Source organism: Notamacropus eugenii, chromosome 5, assembly GCF_028372415.1.
Source record: "Notamacropus eugenii isolate mMacEug1 chromosome 5, mMacEug1.pri_v2, whole genome shotgun sequence".
NCBI classification, from domain to species: domain Eukaryota; kingdom Metazoa; phylum Chordata; class Mammalia; order Diprotodontia; family Macropodidae; genus Notamacropus; species Notamacropus eugenii.
This window is the reverse complement of record NC_092876.1, coordinates 44,358,667-44,383,423: the sequence shown is the minus strand read 5'-3', so window position 1 is coordinate 44,383,423 and position 24,757 is coordinate 44,358,667. Positions and strand designations below refer to the sequence as shown.

General features: G+C 41.3%; 1 protein-coding gene and 1 long non-coding RNA gene across 10 annotated transcripts in view; one reads left to right on the top strand and one right to left on the bottom strand.

The window, feature by feature from the left end:
• The window catches only part of CHD5 (chromodomain helicase DNA binding protein 5), a 146,577-nt gene that overhangs the window by 4,167 nt on the left and 117,653 nt on the right, over nucleotides 1-24,757 (top strand). The window lies entirely within an intron of this gene.
• The window catches only part of LOC140504114 (uncharacterized), a 27,289-nt gene continuing 3,531 nt past the window's right edge, over nucleotides 1,000-24,757 (bottom strand). Inside the window, exons 2-3 of the long non-coding RNA XR_011966969.1 lie at nucleotides 6,073-6,167; nucleotides 1,000-2,870 (exon numbers count right to left, since the gene is read on the bottom strand). This is a non-coding gene — a long non-coding RNA (uncharacterized lncRNA). The remainder of the gene's footprint in view (nucleotides 2,871-6,072; nucleotides 6,168-24,757) is intronic.

Here is a 24,757-nt window from a genome sequence, read left to right as displayed (position 1 = left end):
TGTGACCTTGGGCAAAGTACTTCCTTTCCCTAGGCCTCAGTTTCCTCATCTGTAAAATGGGGAAGACAAAACCTGCCCTATCCTACTGGGGTGAGGAACAGCGGGAATCTTCCACAGAAAGGAGAGCTGATGATCAGTCTCCTAATGACCTTTTGAGGGAGGGCTATCATTTTTTTTTTACTGGGAAGAATGCTTGAAATATTGGGACTTTCGTAGGGGGTCACACAGCCAGTATAGGGAAATTCCTAGGGAAGTGCTGTGCCTGCCATTCAAAGGATTGGCCCAGCCCGTCCAGTTAGGTGCTTCCACTCCCAGAATCTCCATCATGAAGCTGAAAAAGAATGCTTTTGGCCATGTGCCTGGCAAGTGATTGTTTTCACATGCTTGAAGACGGCTTTCACGTCCTCCCTGAGGCGTCCAGGCTAAACATACCCAGTTCCTTCAACCCCTCCTCATATGACACAGACTCAGGACCCTTCCTCATTCTGGTTTTCATTCTCTGGACACTCGAGCGTAGAAGTGTCCTTCTCCCAGGTGGTGCCCAGAAGCTGAGCACAGTATGCTAGATCTGGAACCAGCAACAAATCAATGAGAGTTTTTCTCTGCCTAACTCTGCCTCTCTGTGTAACTGTGGCTCTCTGCTGCTTCTGGGGTCTTCTTTCTGTTCCATCCATCATCTTCTCTCTCTCTTTTATTTCCTGCCCAAGTCGTAACACCTCCATATAAACAAATTGAACAGATACTTTCCTACTTTTTATGTGATAGAATGAGTCATTGAAGTTAATGAGCTGGGTTCAAGTCTCAGGGCTAATACTTAGCTGTATGCTGTATGACCTTGGATAAATCACTTCAGTTCTCTGAATCTCAGTCCCTTCATGTGTAAAATGAGAATTATAATCAACCAACCAACCCACAAGCATTTACTCTGTGCCAGGCACTATGCCAAATGCTAGAGATCACACAGACAGAAGTGAAAAACAGTCCTTAGGGAGCTTATATTTTAATGGGGGCACAACATACTCACATAATGCATAATACATAGATACATAATATCAATCAATAAACAAGCATTAAGTGCCTACTGTGTGTCAGACACTGGATTATTTTTTGTCCTTTGTTCTCAAAGAGGACTGTGACATCAGGAAGGTGATGCCATGATTCAGAAGTGAATTGGATTAAAGTGAGGCAGGACTGGGCAAAGTCACCAACCTCACTTTCTCCTCTGGAGCCATCTGGGTCCAGTGGCCAGATATATATCAGGACAACTGGAGATGTCCCCTCAGCCACTGGGAATACAAGTTCAAAGACAGATCTATAGAGAATTAAGTATTAAGAGTTAAGCCAATGACTATCCTAAGCAGTGGGGAAATCAGAAAATAAGGTGATCCCCATTCACATGGTGCTGACTTCCTAAATGGGAGTGGGGGACAAAAAATGTGTATCTATGTACAAATTAAGGATAAAACAAATAAATGAAAAAAAAGTATTCACAAGGTCACAAGGTAGTTAGGGAAAAGGGATGCTAGCAGTGGGGGCTCAGGAAGCCTTAGAAGAAGAGAAGGAAAGCAGGGATTCCAAAAGGCTGAGGTGAAGGAGGAATATGTTCCGGGCATGAGAGACTGGAAAGGGGGCATGGTATGGCATTCATCAAATATCCCAGTGGGTTCTTATGGTAGTTCTAATTTCTATCACACTTGAAAGATTGTAAAGCTCATTACTCAATCCCCATTTTCACCCCTCAACTACACTCACAGCAGCTCTGTGATGAATTGGTCCTTGTAGTATTATCTCCATTTTACAGATGCAAAAGCTGAGACTCTGGGGTGAAGTGCTTTGCCCATGGTTATGCAATTGCTTGTCAGGCAGGTAGATGGCAAAGTGGATAGAGGGCCAGATCTAGAGTCAGTAGGAACTGAGTTCAAATCTAACCTTAGATACTAGCTGGGTGACCCTGGGCAAATCACTTAACCCTGCTTGTCTCAGTTCCTCATCTGCAAGATTAGCTGGAGAAGGAAATGGCAAGTCACTCCAAGAAAGCCCCAAATGGGGTCACAGAAAGTCAATCACAAGTGAAATAATATTGAATAAAAAGTACAAAAAACACAGCTAGTCGGTGTCAGAGCCAGGACTGAAACTCAGATCCCCTGACTCCAAACACTCTTTTCCATTGCACCAGGTGGCCTCTGGGAAAGTGCATACACACACACACACACACACACACACACACACATATAAATAGAAAAGTCATTTTGTGTGGGTGGAATGCTAACAGTTGTCAAGATCAGGAATGGCTTTAAGTAAGGGCTGACATCTGAGTTGAGTCAAATGGGGTTCCAAGAAGTAGATATGAGGAAAGAAAGCATTCCAGGAAAGCCTGGGCAAAGTTGGGGATCAGTATGTTGTACAGGCTACTTTGTCTGGGCATTAGAGTTGTATGATGAATGGAGAGGCAAATCCGTCTAGAAAGGGAAGACCAAGTCACACCATGGAGGGCTTCCAATGCCTTACAAAGGAGTCTATATTTTTTTTATCCTCTAGGCAATTGGGAAATAAGAAACTTTCTCAAGGGAGTGAGATGATCAGACCTGGGCTTTAGAAATATTCATTTCTTCTTCATGTGGAGGTTTTCAGAAGGGAGAGATTGGCTGGAATATTCTGAGAGATTCATGGTATCATAGGTCTTTCTAGCCCTGGAAGAGCTCTTATTGCCTCTCAGTGGTCCATTCCAGTGTCATAGAGATCCAGTTGTTAAGTTCTTTCTTACAGTAAACTCAAATCCAGATGTTTCTCCTCCTCTTCATCCTTTTTCTCCTCCTTCTTCTTCTCTTCTTCCTCCTCCTCTTCCTGCTATCAATTGTTTCAGATTCTTCCTTTGAGGGGCAAGCAGGACAAATTCATGAAACTTATGGTCAGAGTAGTTCCCCTTTCCCATCCCCTCTGTGGCTCCTCTACAGGTTATGGAAATCTTCAGTCCCTTCTTTGGTCTCAGTGCTGCTCAGCCACCTGGACCTGCTGAACCTATACAGGGCTTGTTCTCTCTTCCCTTTTTGCACTTTTCCCTTCTCCCCAATTTGATTTATTCCCTTGCTTGCCCTGTGCTCCCAGGCAGGCACAATCTGTAGCCCTGTCTGGGTGAATGCCTGGCTTCCTTCCCTCCCAGGTTTCCCCTGTCTCCCCGGCAAGATGCCCTCCGGGCTGCCTGCTGGGGCCCCAAGCTCTCTGCTCCTCAGTTAGGGACCAAAACAGAGCTGGGGCTGGGGAGGAAAAGTTGCAGCTTATGCCCAGAGGGGCTGATTTTTCAAGTGTCAAGAGCTGTCACACATAGTCTTAAAATTCAGCAACAGTTAAACTAATTACTTGTCAAATCTGTTGCTTTCATTTCAATCTCCCTTTCCCTCATTTCTTTTGAGCCTTTTTGAATAGGAAACCAAATCCAGTCATTAGAAAGGGTTTTACTCTCACTCTGGGATAAGAGAGGCACCTTCGTCCAGTCCTTCTTCTCTCACCTTGGAAGAGGGGAAGAGGGGAGGGAAGGAGTATGGTGCTTTCTGATTCATAGGAACCCAGAAATGAGAGGAAAGAAATGCAGCATCTCTAGGGACCAGCACAGAAGGCAGCACGGGAAAAAAATGGACTCCAATCCAATTTATGCCAACCTAACCCAACCCAATCCAATCCAATCTCATTCTTCTGACCAAGCATTTACTGAATGCCTATGATGCAGCATGCATCTAACTAGATGCTGAAGATATAAAGACAACCCCCCCGCCTACGATATAAAAAACCCCCCACCTCAAACTGTTCGTCTCCTCAGGGAGCTTAGAGTCTATGGAGAAAATAACATGTACACAGAAAATTGAATACAAATTATAGTAGTAAGGAATGGGACTGATTTCATTAGCATAGGGAAGTCCCTGGTGAGGAAAGTCCCTCTCCCAATACATCTTTTCTGAAGCTTAGCTTCCTAGAGAGCTGCCTACAAGCTCTTAAATGTTGTGACTTGTCCAGGATCTCACAGCCAGTAAGAGCTAGAGTTTGAACCCAAGCCTTGGCTTTGAGGCTAGCTCTCTCTTATGTACTACTTAATGTTGACTCAAAACCAAACGGAAAGTTACTATTGAGGCAAGTGTACTAGTGACCAGGAAGGAGGCAGGAGTTACTATAGAGATGGCACCTGAGTTGAACCTCCATCCAATCTAACCCCATGATCATTGAGTAAACACCAATGATTGGTGCAGCACCGTACAAGGCTATAGAGGCAAAAACTAACTCAGAAGACCTGGGTCCTAATTCTGGTCTTCCATTAACAGTGTGACCTTGAGTAAATCCCTTTTTTCTCCCCCCATTTCTCCCTCTGAAAACTGAGGACCTTGGAAAGTCTTACCCAGTCTTGGAATTCTGTGATTCCATAAATAATTCTTTAGCGTTTAGACTGGGCCATTTCAAAATGTTTCCACCCCAGCACCCCCAAGGAAACCATTCTGAGACCAAATATGTCACTGAACAGGGACTGAGCTAGATGTTTATTTCTGGGAAAAAGGGAGCCTGAGAATCTGGACATCTGGGTGTGGAGGGGTGGTCCTGAGACATGCATCAGCTGGAACATCATAGCAACCAGCCGCAGTATCTCTGGGACTTTTTCTCAAGAACAGGGTGAAATGAAAAGAACAACACAGGCCATATTTTATGGCTAGCAATGAAGGCATGACTGAAACCTTTTTTTTAAAACCACAATTCAAGAATCAGGGGATCGTAGATTTCGGGCTGGAAGGAACCTCTGAAATCAGGGAGTTCAATCCCTTCAGTTAATTTTTTTGACAATATCTTTACTAAGGATACAAAACATCCACAAAACCCATTATTTCCATGTAGTAATAATGAAGAGCCAAAGAGAAGTGATAGAGAAAGAGCAAACTCATTCAAAAGAGCTATAAAATGCCTACATCATCCTTGAGTCCATCTACCAAAACCACTTACTATTCACATAAAAACAGAAATAGTTTATTTCTGGTTTTATCATCTTTTAAAATTAAATTTTATTTCTTCTGATGAACAAAAAATTGATTTTTTCACACTTCCCCCCCACCATGTTCCCACTATTGGGAAAACAAGAAAACTCAAGCAAAACAAATTCTTCTTTAAAAATAGTATGTTAGCTTTTCCCCAGTTACATGTCAATAAAATTTTTAGCATTCATTTTTTCAAGATTTTGCATTCCAGAATTTTCCCCTTCCCCCTTTGCCTTTCTCTGAAAATGGTAGACAGTTTGATACAGTTTATAGGTGTCAAACAAAAGAAATTCTTGCCTTCATTATGCCCAAGAAATATGTCTTCTTGGGTACCTGGATTCCATCACCTCTCTTGTCAGGAGATGGGTAGAGGCTTTATTGTTCCTCTGAAATCACAACTGATTATTGAACTGGTCAGAGTTTGTTTAATTTTACAGCGTTGTTATTGTATACGTTATACTTCTGGTTTGGTTCACTTGACTCTGCATCAGTTCATACAGATCTTCCCAGGTTTTTTTAAATCTGTCCTCTTCATTTCCTATAGCACAACAACATTCTACTATATGCATATACTAGAATTTGTTCAGCCTTCCCACAATTGATGAAAACCTCCTTGTTTTCCAGTTCTTTGCTACTACAAAGGAAGTGGCTATAAATATTTTTGTACATACAGGTCCTTTTTTTTCTTTCTTTGACATCGCTGGGAGTATGGACCTGGGAGATTGCTGTGAACCACTTATTTTACAGAAGGGGAAGCTTCAGGCCAGAGAAGGCAAATGCCCCTGGCCGAGTTCTTCTTTCCCCAAATTGGGGAGGGGGAATTTTTGGGTCTTCTCATATCTTCCAGCCAGATATATCTCCTTCCTTATTCTGGGAGGGTCCCACCTCTCCCCTCTACATGTCTGTCACTGTCATTCCTTTCCTCTGGCTTTACCCTTAAATGCAGATAGCTGGAATGACAGCTCCCAAATCTTACCAGTAATGAGGGATTCTCTGAGAGCCACTGGCCGAGGGGGAAGATAAGGGAAAAAGTATCACGTACTAAAATGAACATGAGTCATACTTTTCTCTAAGAAGTCATGTGTCCCAGTCTTCTTTTCTTTCCACTGGTCCCTCTCTTCTCAGCCAAGCCCACTGAAATCTTCCCTTCAGGATCTCCTAGAAAGAAATGCGGATGTCCTTGGAGGCATCCCACCAAGAAAACTGCCCTGTTTGCCCTTTCCTGAAAGAGGGAAGAGGTAGTAGCTGCAAATCACTTGGGACTTTTTGCTTATTGGTCTGACCTCCTTGTGTGTGTGTGTGTGTGTGTGTGTGTGTGTGTTGATGATGATGATACATAGTACCAAACGCCTCTAATCAACCAACTAACCAATCAAGAAGCTTTTATTAAATACCTGCTGTATGCCAGGCACAGAGATAGGTACTGGGGATACAGATATAAAAACAAAACAATCCCTGTCTCAGAGAGCATACCCATAGATAAGTTTTTTAAAAAGGCAGGGATACAGACAAACACTACTGGGATGGAGTGGGAATAGTGGGAATAGTTGTAGGAAACAGAGAAGTTCTCAGGACTAGTCTTGTGCTCAGGAGAGGAAGTCCCACAACCTCTCTTGATATCCCACTCTTAAATTTTTTGTTAGTATCTTGTTTTCATGTTACTGACATTTCTAACTCCATCCCTCCCAGTTTCCCTCCCTTGTAACAAAGAATAAGAAGAGTTAAAAAAAAGGTTTGGCCAATCTAACCAATGCATCAACTGAGTCAGGAAGCATATACAATGTTTCACACCCATAGCCCCCCACTTCTAATTGTCCTAATTTCTGGTCTAGGTAGTGTAGAAAGGAGGCCCTGCACTTGAGTGGAAGGACGAGGATGTGGATTCCTACTGGGACTCTGCTACTTTAGAGAAGTACCTTCCTTCTTCCCTCTGGGCCTAAACTTCCTTATTTATAAAATTAGGGAGTGGAAGTAGAGAAAGCTTCTTTCACCTCTAAATCCTAGGTTGTATAATCCCATGAACTCTCTCTGCTACTAAGTTCTTCCTCCCTTCTTCCTTTGATCCTGATTGCTACCACTTTCTCCAAAGATCGGAAGAACCTATCCCTGCCAGCTGGTGGGAGGAACATGTCCTTTGGAAAAACAAGCTACCTCATCAGACACTAGAGTTCCCTGTGTAGCTATCAGTATTGGGATGGGGATAACAATGGGTGTAGGGCATATAGAGTCATAGATTTAGAACTTTGAAGTCATCTAGTTCACTCCCTCTTTGGCATTTAAAATAAGATTTACATTAGATGACTTTTGATTTTTAGAAAGGAGACATCTAGGTGGCATAGTGGATAGTCTGTTAGATTTGAGATTGGGAAGACCCAAGTTCAAATCCTTCCACACCAGTTGTGTGACCCTGGGCAAAGCATAGCATTTAATGTCTCTCAGACTCAGTTTTCTCATTTGTAAAATGGAAATAATAATAGTACCTACCTCCCAGGGTTGTTGTGAGGATCATATACATACACACATATATATACATTCACATGCACATATGCACACATATATGTATATGTATAGACACATGCTATATATACATATATGTCATCCTTTACAAATTTTGAAGCACTATACTGTGCAAATATTAGTTATTATTAAAAAGGATTGCACAATTTCCCAAAGACTAATCAGCCAGTTCTCCCCTTCCTGTTTTATTCCAGGGCCAACTCATTGTCCACTTGCTGTATTTGTTCAAGGTACTTTGTACTAATGAATCAATTCTACAGGTTCTCCTTTCAATTGTACAAATTAGCCTGTCTAAGGGCATCGAGGTGGCTCCATAATGCAGAAAGCACCAGGCCTGAAGTCAGGAAGGCTCATCACCCTGAGTTACATCTGGTCTCAAGACACTTAGAAGCTGTGTGACCCTTGGCAAGTCACTTCACCTTGTTTGCCTCAGTTTCCTCATCTGTAAAATGAGCTGGAGAAGAAAATGGCAAACCACTCCAGTATCTTTGCCAAGAAAATCCTAAATGGCGTCATGAAGAGTCAGACATGACTGAAAATAGTTTGCATAATGGGCATTCTTCATCCACTTGCTTTTTCCTGTGTGGATGGTTAGGCCAAACTCTTTAGAGTATCATGAATCTCATTTAGGGGTCTCTGCAATGTTCTGGGACTTGATGTAATTACTCAGCATACCTTCCACAAAGAAGACAAGGTGGAGGGCCACATCATTGGGGAATCCCTCTATGATTTTCAACTCCCTCTTATTAAAGATGAAGGGACTGAGGTCTAGAGATATTAAGTAACTTGTCCAAGAAAAGCCCCATGAGGAATAAGTGACGGAGTCAGGTATGAACTCAGGACATAAGATTGTGATTTAGAGCTAGCTGAAAGGGACCCTCAGAAGCCATCTAGTTCAACTAAGAAAATAGACCCATGGAGGTAAGTGACTTCATAAAGGTCACACAGGTAGTCTGAGACAGAGGTAGGATTCAAACCCATGTCTTCTAGCCAATACTCTTATCTGCTACATCATTGCTACTTTCCTAAGGATGGAACTGGGTAATGTGTTTGAAAAAGTCCCCCCCACCCAGCACCTGATCAGACCCTCCTAGTCAGAGAAACAAGAGTCATGAAGAGTTTCCAGTTTCTTATCTCTGCTGTCCTAGAGGACTCTGAGATGGTGATTCCCGGAGATCTTTATATTTTTAAACAATGTTTCAGGCCTAGCAGCTGGAAAAAGTTCATTTAGTTCAAAAAGTTCATTAGTATAGGGAAAAATATATTAATGTTGTCCAGTGTGTCTGTAATGGGGGTGTCCCAAAACAATGAAGAGTTATTAAGCATTGGCTAAGTGCTAGGCTGGAGGCAGGTGGTGTAGTAGGTAGAACCCTGGGCCTAGAGTCATTCAAATCTGGCCTCAGGCACCTACTAGCTGTGTGACCCTGAGTAAGTTACTTAATCTTGTTTGCCTCAGTTTCTTCATCTGTCATGAAGAGTTGGACAGGATTGAAAATGACTTAAGGACAACACGTGCCAGGAATTGTGGATACAAATATAATATCCTGCCCTCAAAGAACTTACATTCTCTAATCATAAAAGACAACAAATAAAAGGGGTAGGGAAGGAAAAGGTAGCTTTTTGGGGAACATGAGAGATGGAAAATGATCAAGTGTAACAGCAAGGACCCCAGTATGCCCAGGAGGGCCTGCTGTACAGGTTCTTAGATCCGCTTTTCTAAAAGAAAAGCAACTTCTGAGAGGTCAACAATCACTTTAATCAAACACATATGCCAACAGAGAAATTACAAGCAGAGAAAAAAAGACCAGCAGACAGGGCTTCCAACTGTGACCATAAGCAATACATACGTCACAGATCAACAGACAGATCCAACTGTCTGATCATCACATACATACATAGTTACCAGAGAGAGAAGTATCAACATCTGAGTTTTCAAAGATGGAGGGCTCCTTAACAGCTACCCAGAGTCTTGTCTGGCCAAAGGAACACTTTTAATGAGTAAACCCCAAAGCAAAACCTTACCTCAGAGTATTTATACGCTTTTCACAACCCTCTAACCCAGTTCCTCAACAGAAATTAGCAAAAGATATTGAAGCCTATTAATGGGTGGGGAAGATCTTTAACTCTTCACCCCATCCACCATTAACATTATATCAAGTCCATGGAAGAGATCTGCCAGAAAGGTTTAAGAAGAGAGGGAATCACTTTAACTAGGGGCTGTGAATGGGGGATCAAAGAAGAGGTAGCACCAGAGATAGACCCTTGAGTCTCTACTCCCTCTTTTTTGGCAAGGAAATCCATTATAAACATTAGGTTACAGATAGTTAAAAGTGCATGGAGGTGGAAAATAATGATAGTCATCAAAATGTCTAACTTTTCAGAATTCTTCATATTTACTTATTTTGAGTCATAATACTTATCAAATTCAGCCTTGATATCAAAGTAATCACATGATCATTTTTCAAAAGTTTTCTAATACTGGAGATCTTTAAGCAGTGGCTAGAAGACAATCAACAAACATTTGCAAGCATTTGCTTTTATGTCACAGTAATCTCTGGAAATGCCCTCCCCATCCTCTACCCACTTCCCTATTGTCAGAACTGAATACTTTCCTGTAATAAAGAAAAACAAAATCATCCAACATGGTGACACTCTGTCTGACAGTGTATACAACATTCTTCCTTACTGGCATCAACAGGCTCCTGTTTCTTATGCGGCTTGGACTCATGATCTTCACCTTGAGAGGTTAGGTGACTTGCCCAGTGATAGCCAATATGTTTGAGAGGCAGGACTTAAAAGTAGTTCATCTTGACTTCCATTTATTTATTCTCTTTATTCATTATGCCACTCAATATTTGTCAAATAGAATTGTGTGATTTCCTGTCTCTACCTCAGTTTCTCCCTCTGTAAAATGAAGGAGTTGGATTAGATGGTCCCAAGGTCCCTTCCAGCTCTGAATCTAGGTTCCTTTGATCCTGGAAATACCCCTATGGCCCTACTTTTTCTTGATAGGGAACTTGGAGAAGAAAGTTGTTTCTCCTCCTGCTCTCAGTGGACCTAGTAACTCTCATACTTTTCAACCCATGGACCACTCCAAGGGATGAGCACCCCTTTCTTCTCCTCCCCTCTCTTTCTGTCTTAAGAGAATCTTTCTCCTGGCTAGTTAGATACCGAGTGTTGTTTTTGAGAAGATGTTAGTGAAAGGATGTCAGGATTTTTAAAAATATTATAAATAAATGATTAGTTCACATAGAGAACAAAGTTACAGACAGTGTTATGTTAGCATCATTGATAAGGGAAGAGACCAACATTCAAAAAGCACTTGGGTGAATGGAGTCTTTGCGGACTTTCTTCAGCTTAGGGACTTTCTACTTTAGTTTGAGAGCAGCTGTCCATGGTGCTGGCTGACTAGCCCCATGGTTTCTGGTTTCCAACTGCATGAAGGCTTCTCTTTCTTGATTGTTAGCTTTCTTTAGGCAAGCTCACACTTATTTGGTGTGGAGAAAAGACTTGGGAAAACTTGATTTATGTCTTTAAACATCTGAATGACTCATAGCATCCAGGGCTGGAAGAAATCATCTAGTCTCTTCCATTTTATGGATGAAGAAACTGAGACCCAGTGAAGTTAGAAGCTATCCAAGGCTACTATAAGTGTGATGAGAGAAGGGGCAAATTTTAGTTTACTATAAGGAAGATTTTTCCCAAAATTAGAATTGTCCAAAAAGTCTAATGGATTGCCAGGTAGTGCCTTTTTAATTCATAGGATGATAGATTTAGAATCAGAAGGGAGCTTTAAGGTCATTTAGTCCATTCCCATCATTTTATTTATTTATGTATTTAAAATTTTATTGATGCCTTCTATGTTTAATTCCATGTTTTGCCCATCTCATGATCCTTCCCTTGTAATAAAGGGAAAAAAATGCTTTAACCAAACCAAGAAACACAAGGAGCATACCTGACAATGTGTGAACCATTTCACACCCAGGTAACAACCTCAGCTTTTGTCTCCCCTCAGAATTTCTGCATCTTTTCCGTGGGGCCAAGAATTAATCATTATAATTACATAGTGTTCAGTTTTGTTTAATTCTTTTCAATGCTCTTACTTAACAGTTGAGGAAATTGAGGGCAATGAGGTTGCATGTCTTACCCAAGGTCACACATTTTTTTCTGACCCTGTGCATTGCTTGTTCCAATATCGTTTATTGCCTTTCCAAGTGAAAGAATGATTGGCCTTGTTCTATGGAGCCCCAGAGGGTAGAACTGGAATCAGTGAGAGGAAGTTGCAGTTTTTGGCTCAATATAAGGTAGAATATTTCCCAGCAATTAGAATTGTCCAAATAAATGCAATGGACTGCTGCATAGTAATGCCTTTTTTTTAATGGGGGTGGTTCATAATGTTATTATTTAGAGCTGGAAGGGACCTTGTTGTTTTGTTCAGTCGTTTTCAGTCATGTCCTACTCTTTGTAACCCTATCTGGGGTTTTCTTAGCAAAGATACTGGAGTGGTTTGCCATTTGCTTCTCCACTTCATTTTACATATGTGGAAACTGAGGCAAGTGGAGTTAAGTGACTTGACCAGTGTTATATAGCTAGTAAGTGTCTGAGTCCTGATTTGAACTCAGGGCTTCCTGACTCCAGGCCCTGCACTCCATCCACTGCATCCAATGGACTAATTTTGTTTATTTAAAAGATTTATTGGTGTTTTTGTTTTCACACCACAACCATTTTGACCTACACCTCACCCCCAACATTTAGTGAATCTTCCTTGTAAATGAAGGAAAAAAACAGCCAAAGAAGACCAATGAACACATCACCCAGGTCTGAGAGCGTATACAATATTCCACACCCATAGTCTACCACCTTTCCAACTAAAGGTAGTAGGTGCATTTCTTTGCCTCTTCTCTGTGTCTAAGATTGTTCATTATAATTATGTAGAATTCAGTTTCATTTTATTGTTCTGTTCCACAGTCTCATGGTTATAGATAAAATTTATATAGTTCTTTTGAGTTGTGCAAAGCACTTTGATATATTATCTCCCTTGATCTTTGTAGTAACCCCATGTGGTAAGTGCTATCATTATACGCTCTTTATGGATGAGGAGTTCAAGGACCAGAGAGGTTAAATTATTCATCGAAGGGTACACAGCCTTCATCATAAAGCCAAGACTGGGGCATGGGTCTTTTAATTCCAAATAAATTGTATCATGTGGTGCCTCAGAAGCTTGATGACTACTCTTTGGGGTTAGGGAATTCATCTTTTACATAGAAGTCATCATTTCTCTGATGTCATGGTCTTCTTCGAAAATGAAGGACAAATACACAACAACAAGAAATTGAATTAGATAATCTCTAAGGATTATTTTAACTCTAATATTCTAAGATTCTGCTTCCCCAACCCAGACTGGGTGACTGTTAACACATAGCCTAGATACCACAATAATTGTCATCTCTCTTAGACCTTCTGATCTCCCTTCCTAGGGAGACTACACAGTCCGGTGTCTCTCTCCTTTCTATGGGGGATTGGGACAAGGAGGTTCCAAACTTTTCCCTGGGTTTTCTGGGAGAATATAAGAATCCTCACTATATGAAAGTATTTTCATGACTAATAATGGAAGTTCTGAGTCAAAGAGTATGGACATTTTAGCCACTTAATTTGTACAATTGTACTTATTCATAGTACCATCAATAATGCATTAATGTATCCATCTTTCTTCAACTTGTCGAACACTGATTGTTCCTTTTGTTTTGTCATCTATGACAATTTAGGAGGCAAACCTTAGCAGATTCTTATTGGTTGAGTGAGACATTGACTGATTCTAAAGTTCAACCCATAACTTAATAGAAATCCTTTATATAACATTCCTGACAAATGACCATCCAGCCTTTGCAAGAAAACTTCTAGGATGGAGAACTTATCAGCTCTCAGTGCTGGGAAGCTTTTCCTTGTTTTCCTCATATCTGTCTAGAAGCAGCTAAGTAGTACAGTGGATAGAGTGCTGGGCTTGGAGTCAGGAAGACCTGAGTTTAAATCCAGCCTTAAACATTTACTAGTTATGTGACTTTGAGTAAGTTCTTAAGCCTACTTGCCTTAGTTTACTCTTTTGCAAAATAGGGATAATAATATCACCTACCTCTCAGATTTATAGTGAGGATCACATGAGGAAAGCAAGCAGAACTGTGAAGACAATATCCATGATGCATTGGTTCTGCTTACTTTCTCCTGCCTTAGTTCATAGAAGTCTTCCTATGTCAATTGATCAGTAAACATTTATTAAGTGCCTGCTATGTGCTACTTGAGGCAGCTAGGTGGTGCAGTGAATAGAGCAGGAGTCAGGAGGACCTGAGTTCAAATGTCACCTCAGACACTTGACACTCACTAGTTGTGTGACCTTGGGCAAGTCACTTAACCCCAGTTGCCTCATTCTGGGTCATCTCCAGTCATCCTGAGGAATATCTGGTCACTGGATTCAGATGGTTCTGGAGGAGAAGTGAGGCTGATGACCTGTGCAGACCTCACTTACTCAAAACAAAGTCAAGTGCAAGTCATGTCATTATTTCTCTGGTGGCATGGTCTTCTTTGGCAATGAAGGACAAACACACACTATGTGCTACTTACTGTGCTAAGCACTGGTGATGAAAGAGGCAAAAGATGATCCCTGTCCTTGAGGAGCCCTGCACTCTGTGTTTCTCTTAATTCCTTATATTAGTAGTTTCCCCAAGTTCAGTAATAGTCCATCATGTTCATATACCACGCTTTGTTTAGCCGTTCCTCAATTGGTGGGCTCCATTTTGCTTCCAATACCTTGTTACCATAGAGAGGGCCATTATAATTATTTTAATATGTATTTCAGAGCCTGTGCAGTTTGGGGGATAGAGCATTGTCTTCAAAGTCCAGAAGACCTGGATTCAATATCATCTCTGACATACATGGTTGTGAAACTCTCTACAGGTCACCTCTCAGTGCTGAAGTAGCTCTTTTAAGACTATTAAAGTTCAGAGAAGGTACTGATTTGCATTAGTAGAGGGAAATTCCTATACTAATGAAATCAAAGGTCTAGCAATCACTTTTTTTGTCTTTTACCTCTGGGATATCTATCTATCCATCCATCCATCCATCCATCCATCCATCCATCCATCCATCCATCCATCTATCTACCTATATCTATCTCTTTCTCTCTGTCTGTATCTATCTATCAATCTATCAATCTATCTATCTATCTATCTATCTATCTACCTATCTATCTATCTATCTATCTCCAGTAGTAAGATCTCCAGGTGAAAGGCTAGATTAGTCACATTTCTCATAAAGCATATTATTTTGTATAGTAGTCAGACCCATTCACAGCTCTACCAATGGTATCAATGACCTATCTTCCCTCAGCCACTCTTTTTAAAAAAATCTTTTGTCATTTTTGTCCATTTTCTAGGCATGAGGTGAAACCTCAGCATTGTTTGAATTTGCATTTCCTTTATTACTAATTCTTTGGAACGAACTTTCATATGCTTGATGAGAATGTTTCTTCTTGCTTGTTCCTGTCCTTTGACCTCTAACTTTATCAATTTAGTATTGGTTTTTTATTAATTCACTTGGTTCTTACCCTATGGGTTAAACTGAAGAGAGGCTATTGTCCCAGCTCTGCAAGTGCAGAAACCAAGTCACAGGAATTGGGCAAGGTCACATAGCTAGCTAGCTAGAGCCATACTTAGGTCTTCAAGCTTCTGGCTTTCATCCAGACTTTCTGGTAGGTTTTCTGTTATCCTTTCCCCTTCAGCTTTTTTAACAGGGGAGCCCATTAAGGAGTCATAGGTGTCCCATTGTGTGAGGAATTTGGTTCTTTCATCCCAGTTCCATGGTATTCTTAACAGTGTAGCTCTTGAGTCTTCTCTGATCTCTTTCTTTAGCTGGTATTTCTGTGACCAGGAGTAAGACCCAATACCTTTGGGAATACTGTGTTTCTGATGGGCAATGAGATTTCTCACAGATTCAGCTGCTAAGGGCCAGTAGGTACTTTGGGCCTGGGTCTCTGAAGAGCCTGGACTAAGTTCTGGTTGGGGTCTCCGTTGTTACTGGAGGTGGGATTGCAGGTCTACGGGGGCCTTTGGGATCTGTAGGTCAAACAGGAACCGTTTTGAGTCAGTTGAATCCTTATCAGCTATATGTGACCCTGGACAGATCATTTACACAAACCCTCTGAGTCTCAGTTTCCTAATCTGTAAAATGGGATAGAAACATTTGTATTTACCTACCTTAACCTGGTTCATTAGGGAAACACTTTCAAAATCTTAAAATGCTCTATATAAATGTGAACCACAGCGATTAATCTCAGGGCAGAGATATCATCTTCTTATTTGGGGGCCATCATCAATTTTATATCATATTGACTGAAACTAAAGGCAAACTGTTTGACATGGGTATGGTTACATAATTCCTCTTCTCAAGAAGTTTCCATGGCTCCCTGTAACACAAACTTTTCTGCTTAGCACTCTCTTTCCGAATATATTTCATATTAATGCTCATCAAGCCAAATTGGCCTACTTACTGCTCCCCATTCACAAAATTATATCCCCCCCTGTTGAGGTAGTCAGGGTTAAGTGACTTGCCCAGGATTACACAGCTAGTGAGTGTCTGAGGTTGAATTTGAACTCAGGTCCTCCTGGCTTCAGGGTTCTGTACACTGTGTTCTATCCACTGTGCCCCTCCCATTCACAATATTCTGTCTCTTGCCTCCATGGCCCTTCTGGAATGTTTTCCCTCCTGACTCTTAAAAATTCTAGCTTCGTTTAAAGCTCAGGCCAAATGCTACATCCCACCAGAGACCTTTCCTCATCCCCCAGTTGTATCTACCAGGTACCTACCTGGTGCTGAGTTTTGGATTGATTCTCTATTTATTTGCTGTATCTGCCCAGTGAGATGTAAGCTCCTTGAGGATAGGAATGGTTTCATTTTTTCTCTCTGTGCCCTTGTGCCTAGTACAGTGCTGGTCATATAATAGGTGTTTTGTGGGTGTTTGTGGAGTTGGATTCAAGGGAAAGGTGTGAGGAAGTGAAGGATATGGAAGGTGCAGGGATGAGGAGCCAGGAGAGGAAGTGGTCAAGTTAATTTCTCTCTTTCTCTTTTCTTTCCTACTATATACTCTTCTTATCTTTTCTTCTCCCTCTTGTCCCTTTTTTCTCTCCTTTTTCTCTCCTCTCCAGCCCTCCAAGGCCTCCGTATCTTTAATTGAATCCCTTTCTGTGGGCTCTACTTAGAAATGTAAAAGGTATGAGATAAAAGGCTAATGTATCCTAATTATAGCTTGGGCCCAGATCGATAATGGCAGCTGGAGGCAGGTTGTGAGGCCAGAGTGGAGCAGACTCTGCCAGGCAGACTCGCCCCCGGGTGCGTGCACACACAGATTCATGGACCAGGCGGAACTGGGCTGGGCTGGGCTGCCAACCGTACACCAGGTACTGAGGAGGAGAGAGCAGCTGCAGAGTTGGGTCCAAAGGGGAGATCTCTTTGCTTCAGGATGGATGCTGCCTAGGAAAACTCCTTCCTTCCCCCATTCCCCACTGGGAAAGATACAAGAAGGGAAGTCTGAATGCAGAGATGGCAGGTGTGTTGTTCTAATGGGTAAGAGTTGGATGGGTTGTCAAAGGAAAACAGAGGGGATTCTTGTTTCAGTTACAGGTTAGACTAAATGATCTCTGAGGTCCATTCCAATGGCTCTGGGATTCTGGGACTCTAGTTTGAATCATGGTCGTGCCACTGATGTGACTTTGGGTGAATCTTTCTTGTCTCTGGGCCTCAGTTTCCTCATTTCTCAAACTGGACTAATATCCTCTAAGCTCCCTTCTGGCTCCAAATTCTATGGTCCTACGATGCTGTGAAGTACTACCCACCCCAACAACTCTCCAGCTTCCAGGCATTGGGGTTCAGGAACTTCCTTTCTTCCTCTTGCTCGATGATATCACTGAATAGGCACTTCTATCCATATTCTGAAATGCTTTTTCCTTCCTTCAATCTCAGATGGTCTTTTGCACCTGTCTATAATTTATTCTTCATTATACCGTACTCAGCTGCCAAGTCTTTGGATTTTACCTCCATCTCTCTTGTATATCTGGTCACTTCTGTCTACTGGCATCATCATCATTTTTAGATCCTCCTACTTGGACTATTGAAAAATAGCTTCTAACTGAACTCCAATTCACTCTCTCCACACACTCGTCTGCTGTGCTGATATTCCCAAAGCACCCATTTGACTGGGGCACTCTCCTGTTGAGGAAGGTCCCTTTGGTCTTCAGTGTGTAAGTGTTCGCTCCTCTGACATTTCAATCCTTTGCAATCTGGCTTCAGCCTGGCCTCCTTGCTAGTCCTCCTACCTGACGTTATCTTATTTCTTTATGCCTTTGCACAAAGTGTCCTCCAGGCATGGAATGTGTTCCCTCCTTCCCTCTGACTCCTAGATTTCCTAGACTTTCAAGGCTTAGTTCAGGGTTCACCTCCAAGAGACCTTTCTTGAGCCCTCAGTTTAGAGTGCTCCTATCTCCACATCACTTTCTCTTTACTTTTTTATTTACCTATCTTCGTTGTTTTAAGCTTCTTGCAGAGAGGGACCATTTCAAATGCTTGTTTTTGCTTGGTATTCCCAAAGTGTTTTTTACTTTAATTTCTAAAAATTAATTTGTATTGATATTTTTTTACCTTCATATCACCAAATTTCTTTCTACATCTCTCCCCATCCCATTACATCTTCCAGAGGCTCTCTCTTATAACAAAGATTTTTGGGGGGAAAGAGAGGGAGAAAAAATCATCAAAAATGATGAATACATTAAACACATCTTACAATATATGCAATATCGCACATCTGAGGACCCTCACCCCTCTCTACCTCTGCAAAGAGATGTGTGCAGAGAGAGGCATATGATCATTTCTCTTCTTTAGGGTCAAGCTTGTTCTTTGTAATTTTGTGACTTTTTTATTGTTTGGTGGTGGTTCTTTCCATTTACATTGGTCTAGTGATTGTGTGTGTTGTTTTCTTGGCTCTGCTTCCTTCGCTTTGCATCAGTTTCTGTAAGTCTTTCTATGCTTTTCTGTATTCATCTTGTTCCTTACATCACAGGAATATTCCATCATATTCATGTACAAATTGTTTAGCCATTCCCCAATTAATGAGTGCCTATTTTGTTTCCAGTTCTTTCGTACTCAAAAGGGGCTGCTTTAAATATATAAGGAGAGTATTGAGTGCATGTGTAAACTCTATTAGCTTGCTAAGATGGTTCCCTCCTCATGAAGGATTCCATCTTAGCAAACTTAGCAAAGAAAATGATGGTGATCTGCACATGTGCCAAATCCCCATTACAAAATAAATAGCTTTCTTTTTTGAACTACATTTTCCCAATTAACATGCATTGTTTTTCCTTTTTTCCCACATACCCCCACTGAAAAAACAAACCCCCCAAAATCCTTGTAACAAATTTGCGTAACCAAGCAAACCAAATGACCACTCTGGTCGTGTCAAGAATGATGTATGTTTCATTCTGCACCCTGAATCCATCACCTCTCTGGAAGCTTTCATCCTGAGTTCTCTACAATGCTCGTTGGTGAATGCATCGGAGTTCTGGAGTCATAGTAAATTCTTAATAAATATTTGTTGAATTACATATTATTTCATATGTAGTGCTTTATATTAAACCCCATGGGAAAGTCAAATGATATAGCAGAGAGAGCTGAACTTGGAGTGAAGAGACACCTGGGTTTGAATCTCACCACAGACTCTTGACTAGTTATATGACTGGAGGCATATCACAAAATGAGAGAAATTCAAAGTTGGGTCCTCAGAGGTCATTTAGACCAAGCTGTACCTGAAAAAAGGCTATTGTCTACCCCACATTTGACATGTGTCATCTGGTCCCTACTGGAAGATCTCAGGCTAGGGGAAACCCAAGACTTTCTAACATAGTTTATTTCACTTTTGGACATCTCTAATTGTTGGGAAGAGGAGGGGTTTGTCTTGACATTGAGTGAAAATTTGTCTCTTGGATACTTTCATCCATTCCTCCTAGACCCATTTGCCTTGTAGAATTTTATTAATTCCACAAGAAGCCTACATTCCCTTGATTTGAACCCTTTGAAATCTTCTCTCCTAAAATACAAGAGGGATTCCAGACTATTCCTCAATTTCTCCTTCTCGCTCACACAGTCTGAGATGGAGTGCTCACTTTCCCTCAAAGTTTCACCCAGCAGCTACTTCCTCCTTAGTTAGAATCCAAAATGGAATTCCATTTTATTAGTTTCTATTATGTTTTGAAGGATGAAATTATAATTAGCAAGTCATTGCTTTGATTTTATCAGAGAGAGCTCCAACAGAAATACATATAACATTGTTTATAACCACCACATTATGTCTCTGTGCCAGGTTTGAATTTGGACTTTGTTTCCTGAACTCACTTATCAATGTTTTCTTTCTGTCCAAGTGGTCTGCAGCATACTCCATTTCTCTTTCTGTTATTTATTTCTCTTTCTCCATTGATCTTGACCTAAATGTTTGTATTATATTTCCCCTCTCTGGTTCCTGGGTTTCTTATATGTGTACCCTTCTCTCCTCTCATATACTCCCCACCCTATTTCAGACCCTTTTTACAACCTCAACTTGACTATTTTGATGGCTTCCTAATTCCTCTCCCTGCCTCAGGTCTCTTCCCTACTCCAATCCAAACTGCCAAAATTATTTTCTTAAATCACAAGTTTGTCATCCCCCATACTCCAAGACTCCAGTGACTCCTCATTACTTTTTAGCATCAGATGTGAACTACTTTGCTTGGCATTTAGAGCTCTTTACAAATATGGCTCCAACACATCACATATTACACTCCATCACACACTCTTCAGCCCAGACAAATTTACCCTTTTGCTCTTTCTTACATACTTTATTCCATCTACGTACTTTTCCACTGGCTATCACGCATGCCTATAATTTATTCCTTCCTCATCTCTGGCTCTTGGAATACCTTCATCCTTCAAGACTTTACTGAAGTAATGTATTTTCTGAGTCCCTCCTCTAGTGGTAATACCTTATGAATGAGACTTTTTCTGAGTCCCTCCTCTAGTGGTTAGCACCTTCCTGCACCCCAATATTACATCAAATTTATTTTGGATGTGTTTCATATGTATATATTATCCTTTTGTCTTTCTCTTAGAATATAAACTCCTTGAGGGCAAAGACTGTTTTGATTTATCTTCATAACTCTAGCATCTAACACAGAGCCCGGCATACAGTAAATGATTCCTTAATCCTTACCAATTGATGAATTTCCACAAGAGTATACTATCATAATATACAATATGATTTTACTCATTTTTCTCCTCCTCCCTTTACCTGTCTTGTTTCTTTTGAATGAGGTATGTTTCCTTATAGAGCCATATTCCAGTCATGAGTTTCATCCACTAAATATCAGTAATGACTTTGAGGTAAAATTTTGCTTGTCCTCCATACATTGTACTTTTGTGCATAGATATCCAAGGCCATAAGTTTAATTATTGGGTCTTTTCTTAGATCTTGTCCCATTCAGTATATATCAACTAGTATTCTTCCTATATTTTAGTTCTAGCACTGTGTTAAATGCTAGAATTACAAAGATAAAATAAAAACAATCTCTGCCCTCAAGGAACTTACAAACTAACAGTGAAACAAAAAGAGAGTTTATAGATAGATACAAAACACAATCGAAATAAATGATGGGCATATGTTAGTTTTCTTCTTGCCTTTTAGTTTAAAGTTCTTTTGATTAGATTTGCAGGACTTCAGGAAAATTCTTTCTTATGACCTCTTCTAGGTGTACTCCATCCCTGGTCAGAAGCCTATCATTTCTACATTTTGAACTACATCCAGAATTATCATTTTTTCATTCAGTGGCCTGTCATTAAGAATTTGGCTTAGTGTGTAAAAAAGTACTTTGTTGGGCCCCGGGAGAAAGAAAAAGTTTAGATAAGACAAAGTTTATATGGTCTCTGCCTACCTTGGAATTTACTCTCTGGTAACAGGATGAAAGAGGTGAAAGTTTAGTAGCAAACGTGGTATTTATGTCACCATTGCCCATAGAAAGTCAAGAAATTCAGAAGACAAGGTCAGGTTTGAGAAATGAACAGCTGATTTAGAAGATCGTGTTTGATATATTGGTTGGCTTTCCTAAAACTGGCTTTTTCTATTTCTTTTAAAATCTTTGTAACAAAGGCAGTAGGGGTGTGTGGAGGAATATATTGAAAAATGATGGTGGTGAAAAGAGAATATAGCAAATACATACGATTTTTGAAAAAAAATTATCTCTGAAAACAGGGATTTAGATTTCTGGATGTAGCTCAGAATGTAGACAGACTTCTGACAGTCTCTGTTTTCAGCAAAATAAAGAAAAAGTGTCCCTTTGTGACTTGGAGTTGGGTTAATTGTCATTTGGATCATAGAGTTGGAGCTGGAGAGATCATGCAGTCAAATCCTCTTATTTTACAGATGGGGAAACTGAGTCTTAGGCCAAAGGTCACAGAGCTAATAAGTAACAGAACTGAGATTTAAACCTAGTTCCTCTGGTTGGTTTAAATGGAGAACATCCATTCTCTTTCTACTACATCAGGAGTAGTATGATGGAGCAGTCTCAAGCTAGAACCCATTCCTTCTTTCTGTGAGGACCACAGTCTAGGGTGACAATTAAGGACAGGGAGTAACCAGCAGAGAGGAAAAGGAGAAGCCTCCCTCAAAGGGAAGGCTGCATGCACTTCAACCCTTTGTCTGGGAGCTGAGTTTTGGAAAAAATCATCGAATACTTGAGACTTGATTGAGCAATTTGCTTGTGATGGTTGAAAAAGAAACTATTTATGGAGAGATAGGATAACTGGCTTTGAGTATCTAAAAGACTGGTGGATTAGCTTGGTTCTACTTGATCCCAGAAGGCAGAACTCAGTGCTATGGGTAGAAATTGAAGACAGTTGATTGAACATCATAAAAAACTTCCCACCCGCATTATCCCAAAGTGGAGCAAGCAGGAGACTCATCAACATAAGCCTTTAATGTGGAGGCTGGATGATGGTCCTTTTTGGAGGAGATGCCTTTTCAAGTAGAAGTTGCACTAGCTAGGAGGTCTCTGAGATTCCCTTCAATTCTTAAGATTCTGTGACTTTTGCTGAAATCCAAATCTAGGGTGATTCCAGTGGCCAGAGGTTCAGAAACATGACCTGTAGGTGAGGGATATGGGAAAATAGGGAGCTGTTTCCCATAGATGCTTTGGGGGCTGAGGTGGTTGTCTGAATTCTGGTCCACCCAATCCAGAAAGTCTTCACAGAGGTTGAAAAGATTTGAGATATTTGAAAAGGAAGATGATCAGCTACCTAGGGGCTTGAAGTAAATTCAGGGACTGGAGGAAGGAAGTCAGATCATTTATCAGTGTATGGGGTTGGGTTCACTAGAATCAAGGCCTGCTGTCTATGTCTGGGGAAGGGACTAGAAATGATACATTGAGAAGTAGGATGGAGTAAGGAGGCTGGTATGAAGGTGAGAGAATCAAAGCAGGTAATTGATATAAAGTACTCTGTAAACCTTAAGGAGAGTGTAGCTACTTGACCTGGAGTCAGGAAGACTTGGATTCAAATTCCACCTAAGACATTGGCTGTGTGACCCCAACTATCACCTCACCTCTCAGCCTCAGTTTCCTTAGCTGCAAAATGGATATAATTATAGTTATGCCTGTTGGAGTTATGACTCACCTGAGATAGTATATATAAAATGTTTTGTAAACCTTAAAAGGGTAGAGATAAGGACTGGAAGAGCAACTCTTAGATGAGAAAACCCCTGCTACCACTGCAGGTTGACACCTTTACAATTTAGTATTCAGGGGTTGCCTTAGAGCACTGAACACTGGCACAGCCAATCCTGTATTAGAGATGGGACTTAAACTCTGGCCATTATGCATGTCACTTCTCATCCTCTTCCTCTTCCTCCCTATTAGAAAGCTCCATGAGGGGAAGGACTATCTTATCTAAGCTTTTATATCCTCCAGCACCAAGCATGGTGCTTGGCACATGAAAGGATGTTTGCAGAATTGAACAAGCTTCTGAGTCACTCTTCTGGGACAGACTTTGTACTGGGAAATGTGTCCTTGGGATCAGGGCACACTGCCTGTTTCCCACTTGAGAAAGTGCAAGTAGTGTCTGGCTGCCCATACCCCCTTCTCCCCCCCAGGCCCTCCAGGGTGCTTTGTCCCTGTTCCGGGGGTCCTTATTGGGGAAGATTAGAAGACCCAGATCAGTCACCAGGCAAGGCTTCTTTCAATTGCTGGTCCTAGAGAGGAGATATGGGTGTCTGGGCTGATCAGCCAGTGGGACTGCATTAGTATTACATCAGCCTTAGAGCTGTTACATAACAGAAAGTGTGGAAAAAAGCTTCCGGCACTAACATCGGGAAATCAATCTTACAGAAGCAATGAGAGGAAGAGGGGGAGGGAAGTACTAGAGAGGGAAGGAGAAAGAAGGGAAAGATGGAAGAGAGGAAGAAGGGAGAAGGAATAGGTGGAAGAGAGGAAGATGGGAAGACTGGGAGCTGGAGAAGATGGAGAGGAGGAGGAGGGAGAGAGGAAGTAGAGAGAAGGAAGGAGGGAGAGAGGGAAAGAGAAGATATAGAAGTCAGGGTTGGGGAAGACAGGAGGGAAAGATGTGGTAAGGAAAAGAGTAGAGGGAGGACATAGATGGAGAAGGGAGAAAGTAGAAATGAGGGGGAGGGGGAAGGAAAGGGAAGAATGAAAAGGAAGAAGGACTGAGAAGAGGAAGATGAAGAGAAGGGAGAAATAAAGGAGAGGAAGAAGGGAAGAGGAACAGGTGGAGGAGGGGAAAATAGTGAGGAGGGGAGGAAGCTGGAAAGGTGAAGAAGGGAGCAGGAGGAAGAATTGGAGAGGGCAGAGATGGAAAAGAGGAAGAAGGGAGAAGGGAAGAGGAAGAATGGAAAAGGGGAGGAGGGAGAGGAGAAGTCAGAGGATCTGGGTGTGCAGGTATTGACAGCAGAGCTTGTGTGGATCAGGTAGAGCAGTGAGATAATCAGAAACAAGGAGATAGAGTCAGGCCAATTGGAACTCCATCCCTCAGGGATTTTCTTGGATTCTTGCCCCAAACTATCTCACTCTTTCTGGAAAAAAACATATATCTAGCTTAGATTGATGATCTGTTGTCTCTGATGTCTGTGTTCCCAAGGCCATCCTCTAACAGATACTCTC